General features: G+C 39.8%; 1 long non-coding RNA gene across 1 annotated transcript; it reads right to left on the bottom strand.

The window, feature by feature from the left end:
* Window positions 1-11149: 11149 nt before the first annotated feature.
* On the bottom strand, window positions 11150-12000 carry LOC136489975 (uncharacterized). Its single transcript, XR_010767456.1, has 3 exons — window positions 11930-12000; window positions 11598-11732; window positions 11150-11189 (listed from the first exon to the last, which is right to left on the bottom strand). It is a non-coding gene; the product is annotated as an uncharacterized lncRNA (long non-coding RNA).
* Between the last annotated feature and the right edge of the window lie 6922 nt (window positions 12001-18922).

Raw genomic sequence — 18922 nt, 5'->3', positions numbered from 1 at the left:
TTTGATTGGCTTATTGAATATAGCCTGTTGTATCACTATTAACTTGGCAACTATTTCCTCATACTCTGATTCATCAAAATTTGAATAAACTTCTTAATCTGCTAGAGCCCTGAATTCTGATGGCAACAGAAAAGTCATTTGAATATTAGCCGATGGTCGTCTTCTATCGACTGGTTGTTTAGCACGCCACACTTGAGGTCTACCAGATGCCTGAGCCTATTCTAGCTCTCTGTTCCTTAGGCGTTGCACTCTTCTTTTTTGGCTTCTTGTCAAACCTCCTAGACACCACTAGCCTTCCTACCAAACATATTCTTCACCATTACTTTTTTCTTCATAATCAACCCAATTTTGATCAACAACTCGCTTTCCAAGCCGATCATGAACACTTCTATTTTTTAAGCGTCGATCCATATCATTATGATGATACTCATCTCAAGCATGGATAGACCGGTGGTTGGCTTGAGATTGCCTAAACTCCTAATATTGCTCGCTGCACTCTAGGCAATTGTTTCTGGTAGGCAATTTTAAACCTTCGTTCTAGCAATGTCTGAAGAAAGGACAATGCCAATGTGATTCAGCTTGCTCTCTTTCATACCTCTCTTTTTCTTGTTGACGCTGGTATTCTTGCTCTTTTAACTAACGCTGATAATCCTTTTCCTTCTGCCACTGCCATTTATTCAACAAAATTTGAGATGTAACATGCGGCCTTGTCGCCCCATCCCTTGACGTCTCTCCCTGCTCATATTGGCTCTTTTGTTGGTCACGATGCCTTCTAATTTCTCTATATTCATCAGCTAATATTTGCATCTCAGGATCAACTGTTCTAGTTTCTCTTGATCTAGTTGATGTTAGGACTTTAGTTTTCCCTTTGAGCAACCTAGCATCAACCATGTTCTGTTCTCTTGGGAAAGGATTATCATCGACCTTCATCTTTCAAGGTGTATCAAATTTGAGCCTTCCTTGCTGAATAGCCCTCTGTATATGTTGCCGAAAAACTCTGCACTTATTAGTAGAATGAGAAGTGGCATTGTGGAATTTGTAGAACTTCTTATTCTTCAACTGATCAAGGGGCAACATAACATGATTGTTAGGCAACTTGATCTGTCCTATCTCAAGTAAGAAATCAAAGAGCTTGTTCGATTTTGTGACATCAAAATCATAGCTCTCTTCAACTAATCTTCCCCAAGGATTTAGCACCATTACTGTCTTCTTACCCCAATACCATTTAGCCGTGGCAACTTCTTCTTCTTCGTCATCCTCATAGCTATCATTGACTAAATATTGATTATAGGCTTCGACAATTGTGGTGTTCTTCTAGAATCTAGTATCTCTGTGCATATTCTAGAATTGGCTATTGAGCGCTATCACTCGTTGAGCCAACTGACCTAAGTTGTCAAATTCTTGTCCCAATAGCTTCTCCCAACACGTTGGCAACATTCCTTGAACGGCCAATGTAGCTAGTTGATCATCAGTTAAGTTCAATGAGAAGCACAAATTTCTGGTCTCTCAAAATCTCTAAAGAAATTCGGTGCCCAATTTATTACTTCTCTACCTTATGGTCGGCAAATCGGTAATTTTCTTTTCTTCTGCCCCAATGTAAAAATATATATGAAACTTCTTCTCTAGGTTAACCCAATTGGCAATGAAGTTAACTGGCAGTGATGAAAACCAAGTAAAGGTTGGCCCTGACAGAGACAAGGAGAAGAAACAAACTTGATGGGCCTCTTCAATGGATGCTTTGCCCAACTGTGTAAGATATCGACTGACATGTTCTATTATACTTGTGCTATCTTGGCCAGTGAACTTAGCAAACTCTGGGAGCCTATAATTTGTAGGAAGAGCGTCCAAATCATACCACTCTAGATATGGACGTTTGTACAAAAAGGTCAACCCTTTTGGCTTCAAACTAAACTGATTCTTCATCATCTAGGTCACTTTAAGCAACAACTCATCAGCATTTGAATTTGGATCTCTCTGCAATTGTTGACCCATCTGTGGATTAAAATTTTGGGTACCTTGATACCCTGGATTTGGAATCATGTGAAGAGTATTGTAATATGTGCCATAATGATATCCTTATGGAATCTCTATCTATTGGGTCCTTTGCTAGTTTGTTGCTTGAAGTCTTTGGTTATAGATGTTAGGATCTATATCTCTACGAATCCTTTGAACTGATGGCACTATTTTTTGAGGCGACGATGGTATTTGGCCTGATGTGCCAAAATTAACTATCTGGTTCTGACCTTGCCTCGATGGTTGTTGCACATGCTGCACTAACAATTCAGGATTATACTGTATCTGATTAATAGTAGCACCTTGAAATTGCTCAGATGAACTCTAAACTGCCTAGACATCATCATTATTAGTTGGTGCTGCTTCTTGATGGCTAGTACTGGCTTGATTGGTCCCCTAAGTCAACGGATGTGGAATATTGTAGTAAACCGGCCCAACCTGATCAATCGGATATCCACGAAACACCTCTTTCATGGTGTTGTGGAATGTGTTCAGGAAAACTATATTATGGTTCAATATAGCATCATGAACAGATTTGTTTATAGCTTCTACAAAGAAACGCTTGTCTTCAGCTTCATCTACATCTGTCTACCCATGCAATAGAACTCTTCGTAGTGGATATTTCTGAACAACTTTATTGTCATATCTACACAGAAGGGATATTACTAAGGAATATTGAGGGCAGAGCTCATTCTACCTTCATAATCGAACCCTACATGCGCCTATATTTGGGGAGTGGACTACAAAGGACTCAACAGGAGTGTCACATCCGTGATCTACCACATGACCCATAATATAGGGTGTATCTGTAGGTAAACAACGTATAAGCATCACGCTTACACAATGTTGACCAACCACACCCATGGTACCTTGGAGTGAGTGCTATATGAACTTATGCATAAACATAATGATAAACTAGCTATGCTAAGCATATAATCAAAGTAGATGATGAACATCATAATGAAGAACATGAATAAGATAAATATTGAGATTGTCATAACAATTGTAACTAGCATATAAAAATAATGGAGATACAAAAGAGAGAGGGGTACAAAGTTTATACCAAATCACACTCTTAACAAGATCAGGAATCCAAGCGATGTCCTGCTTGCCTCCCTCTAGATCTATCCTAACTAGCTATGCTATGGAGGAGGAGGAGCTTTGAGGAGATTAGGGTTTCTGTCTTCTCAAAGGACTTGATGACTTATGATTCCTTAGGGAGGTAGGGGCTAGATTATATAGCCCTAAGGGTCCAACGTCAGCCCTTGGATCAAACTGACTTAAGCAACAGCCTAGATGCATCCTCAAAGGCGGTGGGAGACCGCCATACGAAGCTGGCTGACAGGTGCGACCAGGCGGGCTAGGTGGCCCCACCTGTTAGGGGGTGGCCCTCCACTTCGGTGATGTGGCTTCTGGACCCTTCTAGAGTCTTCCCACATAGGTACCGCAGCGGAACTCTGTTTTTTACTTTGATGATTAGGTCCTCCTTGGTGGTTTTCTGATTAAACCCTGCTAGAAACATAGATTCACCAAAACTTGTGGAATTTATTAGTTTAAACCCCTAAACCTTCATTGGTGATTATATTTATGCCCTTATGCATGTTTAATTGATGGTTTAAGTTGGTTGTTAACTACCATCAACAACCTCCGAGTTCAGTCACCACGTGACCTGCGTCCGGTCACCGTTTCTCAATGAAAATCACCTCCTTTACTTCACCAACTTGTCCACCCTTGCTCAAATGTGCCAACCACCAAGTGTATCACCTTGTGCACATGTGTTAGCATATTTTCACAAACATTTTCAAGGGTGTTAGTACTCCACTAGATCTAAATGCATATGCAATGAGTTAGAACATCTAGTGGCACTTTGATAATCGCATTTCGATATGACTTTCACTCCTCTTAATAGTATGGCTATCAATCCTAAATGTGATCACACTCGCTAAGTGTCTTGATCACCAAACCAAAAAGCTCCTATGGATATCACCTTTGCCTTAACCTTTTTGTTTTTCTCTTTCTTCTTTTCCATGTCCAAGCACTTGATCATCATGTCCACACCATCATCACATCATGATCTTCATTTGCTTCACCACTTGGAATGTGCCACCTATCTCATAATCACTTTGATAAATTAGGTTAGCACATAGGGTTTCATCAATTTACCAAAACCAAACTAGAGCCTTCAATCTTCCCCTTTTTGGTAATTGATGACAACCCTTTCACAAAGATATAAATTGAAATTCATCTGAATCCATGTTGCTTGCCCAAGCATATTTACCATGTGTAAAAGGATATGGATAAGTTTTATGAACCCCAAATGGTAACATTTTATGCCCCTACATATGTGCTAAGAGTTTGGATTGAAGATTGCACATATGCTTAGATAGGAAATATTGGAGTCAATGTCTACCAAATGACGCTAAGGTATAAGAGATGGACTTTTGAAGCGTGATACCAATCGAAGTGCACTAAATATACCATCCTTAGCACCATTAGTCACAAGACATACACAAAAACTAGAATACCCTGTTAGATCAACATTAGAAGCAAGGGTCTAGTTTTCACAAAATAAACATAAGTCTAGTTACTAGACCTATGCATGCTAGTTTTCATTTCATCAATCAAACCTACAACTAACATCCACCACACAAGCATGGATATTGAAATTTAAACTTTTTAATGCAAGCAAGCATATGAAATGCACATTCAAAATGCATCAATCAAGTTTATGAGCTTGCTCCCCCTACTTGTGTGCTCAAAATTTTAACCGATCCCTTTTCTTTGTCATATTTCTCCCCCTTAGTGATTACTTCTCCCTCTATCACTTATATCTTTTTTGTTCTCCCCCTTTGTCATCAATGACCATAAAGGTTTAATTTTAGATAGGTTAAGATTATCAATGTTAATCAATGGGGTGAGGATCATTTTCCCAAATTTGGTCCAATCTAGAATACATGCCAAAGAAATTTAACTCGGTTTGATCCAAGGACAAGCTTCTTCACACCTCATTTCAAGGGTTATCTTGTACCATGTTGAGTTAAACACTTATAGCTCATTTTCTAGATCAAACACTAGGTTCACAAGTGTCACAGAACCCTTCCAATTTATAAGAGCACAAGTACAATAGCAATCACCGAAGCGATCAAACCATCATACTTAAGCCCATATAAACCCGATAGTTTGACGAAATCTCGAAGGATCTCAAACAACCAACATACAAACCAAGATCGTAATGATTCAACATAACCAGTCACATGTTACATCACAGTTCACAAATACTTCTCATACATCGGAGTTCAAATAATTATTACAAACCAAGTTTGAAAGTAGCGGAAGCAAAGTAGTTTAACATCGACATCACACATAGTTTAATACAAAGCCAGTTTCATAGTCATCTCCAACCAAAAGCACAAGCGTGAGATGATAAACAGAGTGACCAAGCCCATGGTCCTAATCCTCATCCACTGCAGGAGCAAAGCAGTTCTTGCAGCAGCCTGATACATAACATTTATCTGCAACAATGGAAATAAAACCCTAAGTACAAGAAGGTACTCAGCTATACTTACCCATCCAACTAATATACTAAGACACCAAGGAGTATGCAAGGCTTTATCAGTAGAGCTGGTAGACATTATTTGCATAAAAAGCATAAGTTGTTCAACATCTCTTAAGTTGTGAATCACCAGTTATTAATCCTATCTCATACTAGATTAGCATCTATCCTATGCCAAACATGTTGGTACCATTAAGTCATCACAATAATAACCATATCCAGTTGAGTTCTTTCATAATCTCATAACCAACACTTCCATCAATTACTACGATGAAGTGTACTCCTGTCAAGTTCTCACTATCCGGGAGAGACGGCGATTCAAATCGTTTCCTACGTAGCTAGGGAATTATTCCTAACACACACCCATACATACCTGCGCCAAGGTAGTCTTAGGTCACCTTTGGGACAACTCAAGTACAATCACGGGTAGGACCAGCGCCACACCCTCAAAGATACAACAAATCTGTCAGGAAGCTCGGGACTCTAACCCGCCCTTGGGCTTACACCATTGGCTCTCCACACATCCCTACTGCCTCCAGGGTGCGCACTTTAACTGCTCGTGTCCCCGGACTAAGTTTACCTACTTGGCTTCACGGTCGGAACGACTTATCTAGCCAACTATGTGAGAGGCATGGTTCAACATGACAAGATGACCTCCAACGGCTGGTCCTTAAACGACACAGACAGAATCACTATGATTACCACAACACAAGACTCCGCCCAGTCTCCAATTATTCAACATCATCAGGTTATGTTCCACGATAGCACCATATAGCCAACCATGATCAAGTTATCACCTATAGCTCACAGGTGATAGGAAATCACCCGACTTCTACCGGTCTAAGCATAGCTAAGCATGATAAGCGTTCCTGGACTTAAATAGGATTCATGGTAAATATTTTTGGTCAAGGAAAGATAATATGCAGCAAGTGTTTCCAAACAACTCCTGTCACGTAATGCATCAATACGAGTAACTTAGGTGACATTAATAAAATAGGGAGACTTATAATGCTACGAGGCTTGCCTTTCATGAACATTGTAGGCTGGTGATCCGAGCACTCGAGAAGGTGATTGGCTTCAGGCTCTCCTTCTCTGGGAACCTCTTGGTTCTCCTCCTGTGGATCAACGTCAAGCTCCACCAACGTGATCTCCTCGGTTGCACCTATTGCATGCATATGCATAAGTAAGCCCCATGAATGCATAAGAAGGATCATGGATGATGTGATAGGGGAATGTACATGCTACAACAATGAGGTTAAGTAACACAATGATAACAATGCTAACTCCTTGTTTACGAAGTAGGTGCATATCTCTTCTCTATTCATTACCGATATTCTACACAAGACAATTTCAGAGCTTCACATAGCAGCTACTAGTTTACATCATAACTAAAGTTCTACTTATACAAATGCTATGATCTTAGACTTTCTGGAAATATTATAAAATTTCCTACAACTCTTATTTAATCACCAAAAGCTAATTCATATTCTATCCTAACCAAAATAGGCAATCTATCCAGTTCGGTCCAGAAATTCTAGAGAACACGCATTTTGGGAGACTAAATTTAAACAGCTATAACTCATAAATCCTTTGGCCTATTGCCCTGAAATTTTAACACAATATAGATGAAGAAGTTCCCTACAACTTTGTTATTAACCATTTCTACAGTAAACATCATTTTGACTATACAACATGCCCAACAACAGAATCTGTCTGAAACCACTTCTAAATCAAATTATAGAGCAACCATAAATTTACTGCATATAAGCATTCAAAACTTGACATCACCAACTATACCAACAGTTCAGGAACATCAAATACACTCAAGAAAATATAATGGTCTTACCCAATCTATTCATTTAAATGACTTTATTAATTTAATTAGATAATTAGGGGAAATAACAAACATATACCAAATGTGCACAATAAATTCTTAGAAAATTAGAGTGACTTCCAAGTACTCCCAATAGACTACTGTAAAAATTTCATACCATTTGAACATGTATAACATTCTCTACAAAAATGACAAGCTAGCAAGGTCAAATTTAGTGAAAATAGTTAACCCTATAGAAAAAGTGTCAAACAACATATTTTATATTTTTTCTAGCTAGAGCATGTCAACACAAGACCAGCAAAATTGGAATCATAATTTTATTACTTTTCTAGCTCAAGATATATAATTTACAAGATTGTAAACATTCAAAAAGCACTTATATAGATACATTTTAATCACCTTGAAAATACTAGAAACTGTACATTTCATATTTTTATAAAATACTACACTTCTTGAGGAATACAACGAAATTCAGTTCACCAAAATTGGACATCTACAACTCAACTTATGATTTTTCAAAGTTGGCATACATTTTTGAAATAAATGCACTAGCATTCAAATCTACAGCCGCTGACAGCTGGGACCCATGAGTCAGCCGGGCCCGCTCATCAATGGAACAAAACAGAGTACCGGCACTGACTAGCTGGAGTTCGTCGACGATGAGCTCTCCGGTGATGGCACCGGCACCACGATGATCCCTGAGACCTTTCGCACACACTGAGCTAGCTATCTAGGTTGATTACAGACGCGAAGGGTGATGGCGGCGCTCATGACGGCACGGTGGACGTGGGTCGACGGTGAGCCACCGGAGTTGGCCGAGACAGCACAATCTAGGGTTCGGTCGAGCTTCTACATCCTATGGCGAGTCTAGTGCGCACTCAAGCTTGGCAAACGGTGGTAGGAGGTGGTCTGGCCACGTGCAGCTTGGCACGGCGGCAAGATGATGGTGACGGCCGCGGCGCTGCACCAGAGGCTTACCGTGCGCTTCTAGCAACAAGACAGGTTCGGTGAGGTGGCGGGAGCACGACAGAGCTACGGCGGTGGCGAAGGAGCAATGCAAGCGCGGTGCGTAGCCAAGCGGCTGGCAATGGCGTCGGCGGCGAGCGCTACGCTGCTGTGGGCGGTGCTCTAGTGGGTAAAGGCAGTGGAGAGGGAGAGAGCATGAAGGAGTGGAGGAACTGAGCTACGCGGGTGCTCCTTAAGCGAGTGCCAGCACACAGCGACGGGGGCCCAATGTCGGCCACCACGGCGGCCAGACTCTGTCTGCGGTCGGCCACCACGGCGCGACGCGCGATGGCCATCAGAGCCTTGTTCAACGTCTGACAGCGCTATTTGATGATGCATTAGCGCCTAATCCACGGCTCATTAGCAAAAATTTTCTTAACAAAAGTTGTCGCCCTACATACCAGCTCCAATATTGATTACATGATCAAAGTCTAAATTGCAACGATTAGGAAGATACGTCACTCCAAAGTTAGGCAAGTCAAACTGTAAACTCATGAAGACTTAGAAAATTTCTAAGTGTGGAAAAATTGTGTTTTGCTGATTTTTGTGAGCTCAAAATGACCAAGCTATGCACTGAATTAGCTCATGATCCAAAAATAAAAGTTGTTGCTCTACTCAAATACTACAACTTTGCTTAAGGGTGCTTTGCCATGCAAAGACTCTATGATATAGTTCCACCTAGGTCAAACATACCACTTTAAAATGATGACTTACACAATAACTAGGACTTAGAGACCAAACTAGCCTTAGTCATGAATACCAAAGTTGTTCCATGTGATATTCTAAACATGTTTAAGGTACTCCTAAGCTCACACAAGCATTTCATACATTGGTTACAAGGAAACCCTAACATAAGTACGGCAATTAAGTAATAACACATGCAATATAAGCCAACAAAGGGATACTATTTGAGATGCTCATGCTCATGCTCATGATTAATGATGCTTGTGCTCATGAAATGACCGTTAAATGCATGCTTAACACCTAGGGTGTTACAATAAGCCCACAAACATGTCATATGTTACCACTAGATCAAGTCAAGCATAGAAGCAATAGTGGTACCATACAAGCATCAAATTCATTTGATTTTCATGAATGAGCCTAAGACATGAGGAATGATTAGATGCACTAAACAAGTCCTTAGCAAAGGATGTATGCATGCCAATCAACTTTTACCTTGGATTGCTCGAAGGAGAGGCATGTCATATAAGTGGGGGTGCATCAACACATACACATATTTGAGAAATCCAATATGTTCAACTCATTCCTTAGCTTGCAAAACCTCTTCTCATCAAGTGGCTTTGTGAATATGTCGGCAAGTTGATCTTCGGTGCCCACACTCTCAATGCAAATGTCCCCTTTTTGTTGATAATCTCTTATGAAAAAGTGGCGGACATCAATGTGCTTTGTTCTTGCATGTTGAACACTACAAGATTTTCGGTCTACTACAACGCCAAAAAAGTGTAGCAAAAGACCCAAAAATGGTAGCCATAGTAATTTTGCTACCAATTTTTTTTGGTTAAATGTCGTTGCACTTGTAAGGGTAGCAATAGCATAATGCAATGGGTTACATTTTAGTTGCGACACACAGCCCCTCTATTGCAACACTTTTGATGCTTTTGCAACACCTGGTGAGTGTTGTAACAAAAGCAATTGCAACCACTATGGGTGTGGTAATAGTATCAATTGCAACGAACTAGGCGTTGCTAGCGATACGTATTGCGACACGCTGGTCGTGTAGCAACACAATGCAAGCGCAACGCAACACAGGTGTTGCAATCGTGGTTGTTGCTACGCAGAGAAAGCATTGCAATAGAGGTTCTCTATTGCCACGTCGCCTAAATGGTTGCTATAGGTGGCTTAGGTTATTGCAACATCTCTTCAGGTTGGTTGCTACAGAGAGGTCGTATATTGCCACGTTTCTGAATGGTTGCTATAGATGGCATAGGCTATTGCCACGTTACTTAGGTTGGTTGCTACAGACAGGTCATCTATTGCCACGTTACTAACTATCTGGTTGCTATAGGTAGATTCCTCTATTGCCACCGTCATCTTTTTGTAGTTGCAAGAGATAGTTTCTCTATTGCCACGATTATCGTACCTGTTGCCACGACTAAATGTGGTTGTTATATGTGCTATCATATATTGCAACGCCAGATTAATATATTAATAATTCATGTTGCGACACTTTGTTTGGTAGCTTAAATTAATAATCGCAAAATGACAAATACATAATGAAGGAAGCATCGACATCCATTAAAACGAAATATAATTTGTTCATACAAAATCTTTAACAAAACACACCGAGTGTCAAACTAAATGAGAACACAAGTAGATAGCTTAACACATAATAATGTGTTAAGCACAGACAACTGTTTGAACTCATTCGAATCAAAAGACTAATGTCTACTGTAGCAGCGAAGGTTCCCTTGATATGTATGTTGGCCATCGTCCCACCATTCATCTGTTCAAGCTGACGCCTATGTTCTTGCCTCTCGGCTTCCCTTTCAACTTCTTGAGCTTCTAGTCTATCTTGCAGCCGTCCAAACGATTCAATGAGGGCTTCCTCCTGTTGCAGTTTGCAATAATTTAGTTTCACACCAACTCTCAAATTCTCATTAAACTTCACATAGTGAAGCACAAGCAGTAATAATTCAGTAATGCTCACATGATTGAATGTTCACAAAAATACATGTAAGAATGTTCATGGTTCCAAGAAAATGGAGATATGTACCAGTAGCTTGCCAGCTAAGATTGCAATTAGCGTTAGTAGCTTGTCATGATCTGCACATTTAAACCAAATTCAGAAATCAGGGTTTTGTGGGATTTTGATATGCATATTTAATTTAGTGACTATGAAAATGGATGAACTGGATGAAACATCACAAGTCAATACTACACCAGACTCATTATGCCAGACTCATTACAGATCAAAGCTTAAAAAAAGAATTGTCAAAGATTCAAAAAAGAAATGTCATCTATTTATCAGTAAGCTTTGAAACTAATTAAATAGTTCAAACAGACTGTGCAATGAAGCAAATAGAAAGATGACTGCATACCTCCATTTAGCTATTCTACAAGTCCAACAAGATCTCAATGAAAATATGTAAAGAGCTTACTATCCTCAATAGAAAGATGACTGTATATCTCCATTCAGCTATCACAAAAATAGGAGTATGTATAGTATCTCACCTTCTTCTAAGATTTTTGCTGCCTTTAGGAACCTTCTCATGTGACAATAGAGTCAGCACTGACATTGAAATTGAGTGTTTGCATCAAAGTCAAGACCAGCATGTTCAGGCTGGGTCAGAGCACTATCCTCCTCTCCTGCAGAAATTTAAATAGGCGTGAAATTTCAATGTTGCAATGACATTACAAATGCTAACAGATATCTAGACGAGTGTTCTTATAGGCATTTAATCAAACAATTCAAGTATTCCTGCATTGATTACAATACGTGGCTCAAGCAAGCAAGCGAAAAACTTCAGCATAGTTCTGTTCCATGATTAGTAGCATGCACTGACCTCAATCGACAGGTGCAGAGGTTTAGCATATGGCCGTCCTTGCTCGACACTAGCATCTATAGGAGCCTAAGGATCTCGACGCACCCTGCAGGAGAGACAAGATGATGTGGGGAGCCGAGGACCTACACAGCACGAGCGGACAGAGAAGGTGTACCTGATTATGCTCGTCGTCCTCGTTGCCCTCGCATCTGGCCGTCCTTTCTCGACACCGCCTAGCACGGGGGCTGCGCGCTGCCACCGGATCTGCCGTGGGAGGCACCTCCTCCATGGTTGGATCCCCCACAGCCTTCGTGCCGCCTGTTACCACCTCCTCCACGGCCAGGCGTGCCGGATCTGCCGCGCGCGAGAAGCCGACGAAGCGCCAGCCACCGGCCGCCGTCGCCCAGTAGATCCGGTAGACGTAAGGAGCCCCAGGCCAGCAGCAGGCCCTGGGAACCCCACGTTGCCACCGGCCGCGTCCCCGGCACCCGCCCCAGCCGCTGCTCGCCAGGAGTGGAGTGCCGCCCCCTGCCACCGTCAGCACAGCACAGCCGGGGTCGGGGTCGGGTCGGCCGTCGGGTAAGGCGGGGCGCTGCTGCGCGTTGAGCTTGCCCAGCGGACGCGGAGGTGGGCCGTCGCGCGTCGAGCCTAGCGGTCACACGGGCAGCGGCGCGGCGTGGCTAGGGTTTCGGCTCCGCTCTGGGAGACTGGGACGGGGTCGACGCGAGAATGCGAGATGTGGACGCCTGGACGAGGTCACGGGCTCCTCATGGTCACGGGGGTCCTCACTTGGTTGTGCTGGGCCGCATAGAGTGGCTAGTGGGCTTTACGAGATTGAGATCAGTTAATAGTGGATCCGTGATGTCCAACCACGACGATATTTTAACTAGTCGTCGTACATTTAGCACTTATAAATAAATGGTCACAAATTATAGCATTCTATGATGATTTTTTAGAAGGTCACATATGAACCGTCATGTATAAGGGTATTTCTCGTAGTGGACTTTGGTGCGAGACTTCCCTCCGGTGCGCGTCCAAACCAGAACCACTCGCACAAGGGATCTGCGCGGCTTCGAGTGAGGAAGGCGATTCTGTACAACTATAGATGTTATTGACCGTTTTCATAGATGCTATAAACAAGGGCATGGGATAAACAACTCTTTGTTGTTGATAGGAGGTGTAAACAAGGTCGTGGAACGAAGAGATGCGTCGTCGTACATGCCTTTAAGTATGGACCCAATGCCAATGGGACTCGCATTTCCTTTTCCCACTAGCTCCATAAATGTACAAATTGGGTGGCACTTGAGTATAACTCATCAAGATCTACAACTTTTATTTTGGTCATCTTGTCATTTGATAAAATTTGAACCTTTCAAATTTGAAATTTTAAAAAATGACAAGTTCGAACCAAAATTTGAGACCCAAAATGATTTCAACATAAAAAGTGATGAATACCAAAGTTGTTCAACTCATTAATATCTACAACTTTTATTTTAGTCATCTTGTCATTTGACAAAATTTGAACCTTTCAAATTTGAAATTTTGAAAAACGACAAGTTCGAACCAAAATTTGAGACCTAAATTGATTTCAACATAAAAAGTGATGAATACCAAAGTTGTTCAACTCATGAATATCTACAACTTTTATTTTGGTCATTTCTTCATTTGACAAATTCTTAGCACACATTATTCACTAATCTTACACATGTCTCCTATAGTTTATAAAACCTTATGAGAGATGTGTCACATTTGTGAACAATGTCGTTAACACTTTGTCATATGAAGAAATGACCAATACAAAAGTTGTAGATCTTGATGAGTTATTCAACTTTGGTATTTATCACTTTTTCAGCTGAAATCATTTGGGGAACTAAAATCTTATCTGAAGTTGCATTTTTTTTAAATTCAAAATTTAAATTGCTCAAACTTTTCATATGTATATATTGACAAAACCAACAAAATAAATTGATAGAGAATGATTTTAGAAAATTTTAGGAAAAAAAATCATCAGATTTGGAGTTAGTATGAGGAAGAAAAACTAGTTACAAAGCTGACCCACAGATTAAAAAAAGAAATCACACTGTTCACTATGATCATGTAAGGATCATCTAGAACAGTGTGATTTATCTTTTTAATCTGTGGGTAAACTTTGTAACTAGTTGTTCTCCCTCCTACTAACTCCAAATGTGATGGTTTTTTTTCCTAAAAATTTCTAAAATCATGATTCAGCATTTAAGTTTGATCAAACCTGGATGTGACAATGTTTTACACATTTTAAAATTTGAAATTTGAAATTTGATAAGTTCAAACCAAATTTTCAAACCCTAAATGATTTCATATGTAAAAGTGATGAATATAAAAGTTGTTAAACTCATCAAGATCTACAACTTTTATTTTGGTCATCTTATCATTTGACAAAATTTAAACCTTTCAAATTTGAATTTTTACAAAATGACAAGTTCGAACCAAAATTTGAGACCCAAAATGATTTCAACATAAAAAGTGATGAATACCAAAGTTGTTCAACTCATGAATATCTACAACTTTTATTTTGGTCATTTCTTCATTTGACAAATTCTTAGCACACATTATTTACTAATCTTACACATGTCTCATATAGTTTATAAAACCTTACGAGAGATGTGTCACATTTGTGAACAATGTCGTTACCACTTTGTCATATGAAGAAATGACTAATACAAAAGTTGTAGATCCTGATGAGTTATTCAACTTTGGTATTTATCACTTTTTCAGCTGAAATCATTTGGGGAACCAAAATCTTGTCTGAAGTTGCATTTTTTTTAAATTCAAAATTTAAATTGCTCAAACTTTTCATATGTATATATTGACGAAACCAACAAAATAAATTGATAGAGAATGATTTTAGAAAATTTTAGGAAAACAAATCATCAGATTTGGAGTTAGTATGAGGAAGAAAAACTAGTTACAAAGTTGACCCACAGATTAAAAAAAGAAATCACACTGTTCACTATGATCATGTAAGGATCATCTAGAACAGTGTGATTTATCTTTTTAATCTGTGGGTAAACTTTGTAACTAGTTGTTCTCCCTCCTACTAACTCCAAATGTGATGGTTTTTTTTCCTAAAAATTTCTAAAATCATGATTCAGCATTTAAGTTTGATCAAACTTGGATGTGACAATGTTTTACACATTTTAAAATTTGAAATTTGAAATTTTACAAGTTCAAACCAAATTTTCAAACCCTAAATGATTTCATATGTAAAAGTGATGAATGTAAAAGTTGTTCAACTCATCAAGATCTACAACTTTTATTTTGGTTATCTTATCATTTGACTAAATTTGAACCTTTCAAATTTTGAAATTTGAAAAAAGACAAGTGGGCACTGCAGGGGCGGCTGGTGATTGAGCCGCCCCTACAGATCAGCCCCAACTGTAGGGGCGGCTCAGCTTACTAACCGCCCCTACAGTGCCATCTGTAGGGGCGGCTAGGCGGCTGGGGCCCGAGGACGCCCACTGTGGGGGCGCCCCCAACCCCAACCGCCCCTACAGTAAAAATGCCCTCGTTACTGCTGTAAGAATCTGGCATAGTGCATGTGACCGATGGTGCACGGTCAGGCATTTACTATCGCTAACAAAGTGACCAACCACCCTAGTACAACTTCAAGTACTAATTAACATCCACGCATACTTAACATCAAGTACTTAACAGCAACTACTACTTAACAGAAAGTTTCAGACACCAGGCATAAGGACGGAGATGCCGAGATGGGGCCAGGGTTGGGGCATTTTATAACTCATAAGGTCTTCAATCATATCAAATAAATTAAAACCTGAGTTACAACGAACACACCTACATAGCGCAGTGGTGGAGAAGGTTTTATCTGAACCAGAGCTCCATGGTTCGAATCCTGTGGGGAGCACTTTTTAATTTTAATATATGCGTCCCCAATTCTTTTCTTTCCATACTTTTTTTTAAGTTTTAAATTCGTTGCAATTATCAAAGTATATTGCAACCAAAAATAAGCGTTGCACTTGAACACAATTTTCGCTTCGACCCCATAGATTTCGTTGCAATAAAATTTAGCACTTGCAACAATATCAAAGTATATTGCAACTGCCAAAAAAGGTTGCAATTGACCCCCACTTTTGCTTCGCCTCCAAGAGTTCTTGTTGCATTAAGTATCTAGCATTTGCAACGCTTGTCAAATTTTATGCAACACAAAAAAACCATAGCAATAGTCAAAACCAAATGCAACTAACGTAAATGTAGTTGCAGTACTACCACACAATTGCAACCAAAATCAAGTCTACTGCAACCATTTTTCACCATTGCAATATCGTCCACCAAATGCAACAGAGCTTTGCAACATCTTGAAAACCGTTGTATTAAAGGCATGTATCGCTACCATTTTTTAGAATGGTTGTAATACAACAATCTCTGGCAACCAAATTTTCTACGTTGCAATTCTTCGGCGTTGCAGTAGACCGAAAATCTTGTAGTGGAACCAGATTGTTGGTGAGCTTGATTGCACTCTCATTGTCACATAGCAATGGCACTTTCTTGAACTTGATTCCAAAGTCACTCAAGGTGGCCTTCATCCAAAGTATTTGTGCACAACAACTACCGGCGGATATGTATTCGGCTTCGGTGGTTGATAATGCAACACTATTTTGTTTCTTTGGTGACCATGAAACAAGTGATCTTCCAAATAATTGACATGTGCCCGAGGTGCTCTTCCTTTCAACCTTGCATCCCACGTAGTCGAAGTCTGAATATCCAACAAGTTCAAACTTTGCTCTTTTAGGATACCACAAACCAACATTTTGTATATGCTTCAAGTACCTCAATATTCTCTTTATAGCCTTTAAATGACTTTCTCTTGGTGAGGCTTGAAATCTTGCACACATGCATACACTAAACATGATATCCGGCCTTGATGTGGTCACATAGAGTAGACTTCCAATCATAGACTGATACAACTTTTGATCCACCATGTTGCCACTTACATCACTATCCAAATTGCCATTTGTTCTCATTTTTGTACTAATGGCCTTTGTTTCATTCATGCCAAACTTCTTGAGCATGTCTTTGATGTACTTGCCTTGACTAAAAAATGTACCATTCTTCAATTGCTTGATTTGAAGTCTAAGGAAGTAACTCAACTCTCCAATCATGGACATCTCAAAATCATTAGCCATCATCTTCCCAAACTCTTCACAAAAGTCTTGATTGGTTGATCTAAGTATGATGCCATCAACATAGATTTACAACACAAACAAGTCTTTGTCAATCTTCTTGGTGAAAAGTGTGGTGTCAACCTTGCCCATAATGAATCCCTTTGAGAGTAGAAAGTCCCTCAACCTCTCATACCATGCTCTAGGTGCTTGCTTCAAGCCATATAATGCCTTCTTCAACTTATATACATGGTCGGGCTTCTTGTCATCTTCAAAACCGGGAGGTTGCTTAACATAAACTTCTTCATTGATGTAGCCATTGAGAAATGCACTCTTGACATCCATTTGATAAAGCTTGATGTTGTGGGCACAAGCATAGGCTAGCAAGATTCTAATTGCTTCTAATCTAGCAACCGGGGCATATGTTTCTTCAAAGTCAAGACCTTCAATTTATGTATAGCCCTGTGCTACCAATCTTGCTTTGTTCCTTACTAGTATCCCATCTTTATCTTGCTTGTTTCTATAGACCCGTTTAGTTCCAATCATATTATGTCCCTTTGATCTCTCCACTAACTCACATACTTGATTTCATGTGAAGTTGTTCAATTCTTCATGCATTGCATTCACCCAATCAACATACTTCAATGCTTCATCTATCTTCTTTGGTTCAATGGATGGCACAAATAAGAAATGCTCACAAAATAAAGCCAATCTTGATCTAGTTTGCACACCTCTAGAAATATCACCAATTATAGTGTCCAATGGATGATCCCTTGCAATATGAGTTGGTTGGAGTATTGGAACTTGATTGCTTGCACTTGCTTGATCATTGGGTTGAGATGACGTACTAGCCACTTGATCTTGCACATTGTCATGAGAGCCACTTGTACTTGCTTGATTAGTGTCATCTTGCACATTTGAGTTAGAGAGCACTTGTACTTGATCATCTTCATCATCATTCACCTGCCTAGGCCTCAAGTCACCAATATCCATGTTCTTCATGGCATTTGAAAGTTGAATGCCTCTCACATCTTCCAAGTTCTCATTCTTATCTTGGGAAACCTTAGTTTTATCAAATTCAACATCATGAACTTTTCAAGAGTACCACTTGCCAAATTCCAAACTCTATATGCTTTGCTTGTAGTGGAGTAAACAAGTAAAAATCCTTCATCACACTTCTTTTCAAACTTGCCCAATGTAGTGCCTTTCTTCAAGATGTAGTATTTGCAACTAAAGACCCTAAAATATGCAATATTGGGCTTTCTACCATTCAAGAACCCATATGGTGTCTTCTCTTTTAATGGGTGACAATATAGGCGGTTGCTACAATAGCAAGCCACGTTAACAGCATCGGCCCAAAAAGATTAACTCACATTGTACTCACTCAACATTGATCTTGCCATATCACTCAAGGTTCTATTCTTCCTTTCAACAAGATCATTTGATTGTGGATTGTACTTAGCCGAGAATTGATCTCTAATTCCAAATTCATCACACAACTCATCAATTCTTATGTTCTTGAACTCACTACCATTGTCACTTCTAACTCTCTTGATGGTTGTTTCAAACTCATTGTGAATGCCCTTGACAAATTATTTGAATGTTGCAAATACATCAATCTTGTCCACTAGAAAGAATACCCATGTGTATCTAGTGTAGTCATCCACTATCACAAAGTCATATTTGTTTCCACTAATGCTAGTGTATTGTGTTGGCCCAAACAAATCCATGTGCAACAACTCAAATGCTTTACTAGTGCTCATTATGCTCTTCTTAGGATGGGTGTTTCCAATTTGTTTGCTGGCTTGACAAGAGCTACAAAGCTTATCATTCTCAAACACAACATCTTTCAAGC

The sequence above is a fragment of the Miscanthus floridulus genome, chromosome 10 (genome assembly GCF_019320115.1).
Source record: "Miscanthus floridulus cultivar M001 chromosome 10, ASM1932011v1, whole genome shotgun sequence".
NCBI classification, from domain to species: Eukaryota; Viridiplantae; Streptophyta; class Magnoliopsida; order Poales; family Poaceae; genus Miscanthus; species Miscanthus floridulus.
The sequence above is the reverse complement of the archived record's forward strand: the minus strand, read 5'-3'. Positions and strand labels throughout refer to the sequence as shown.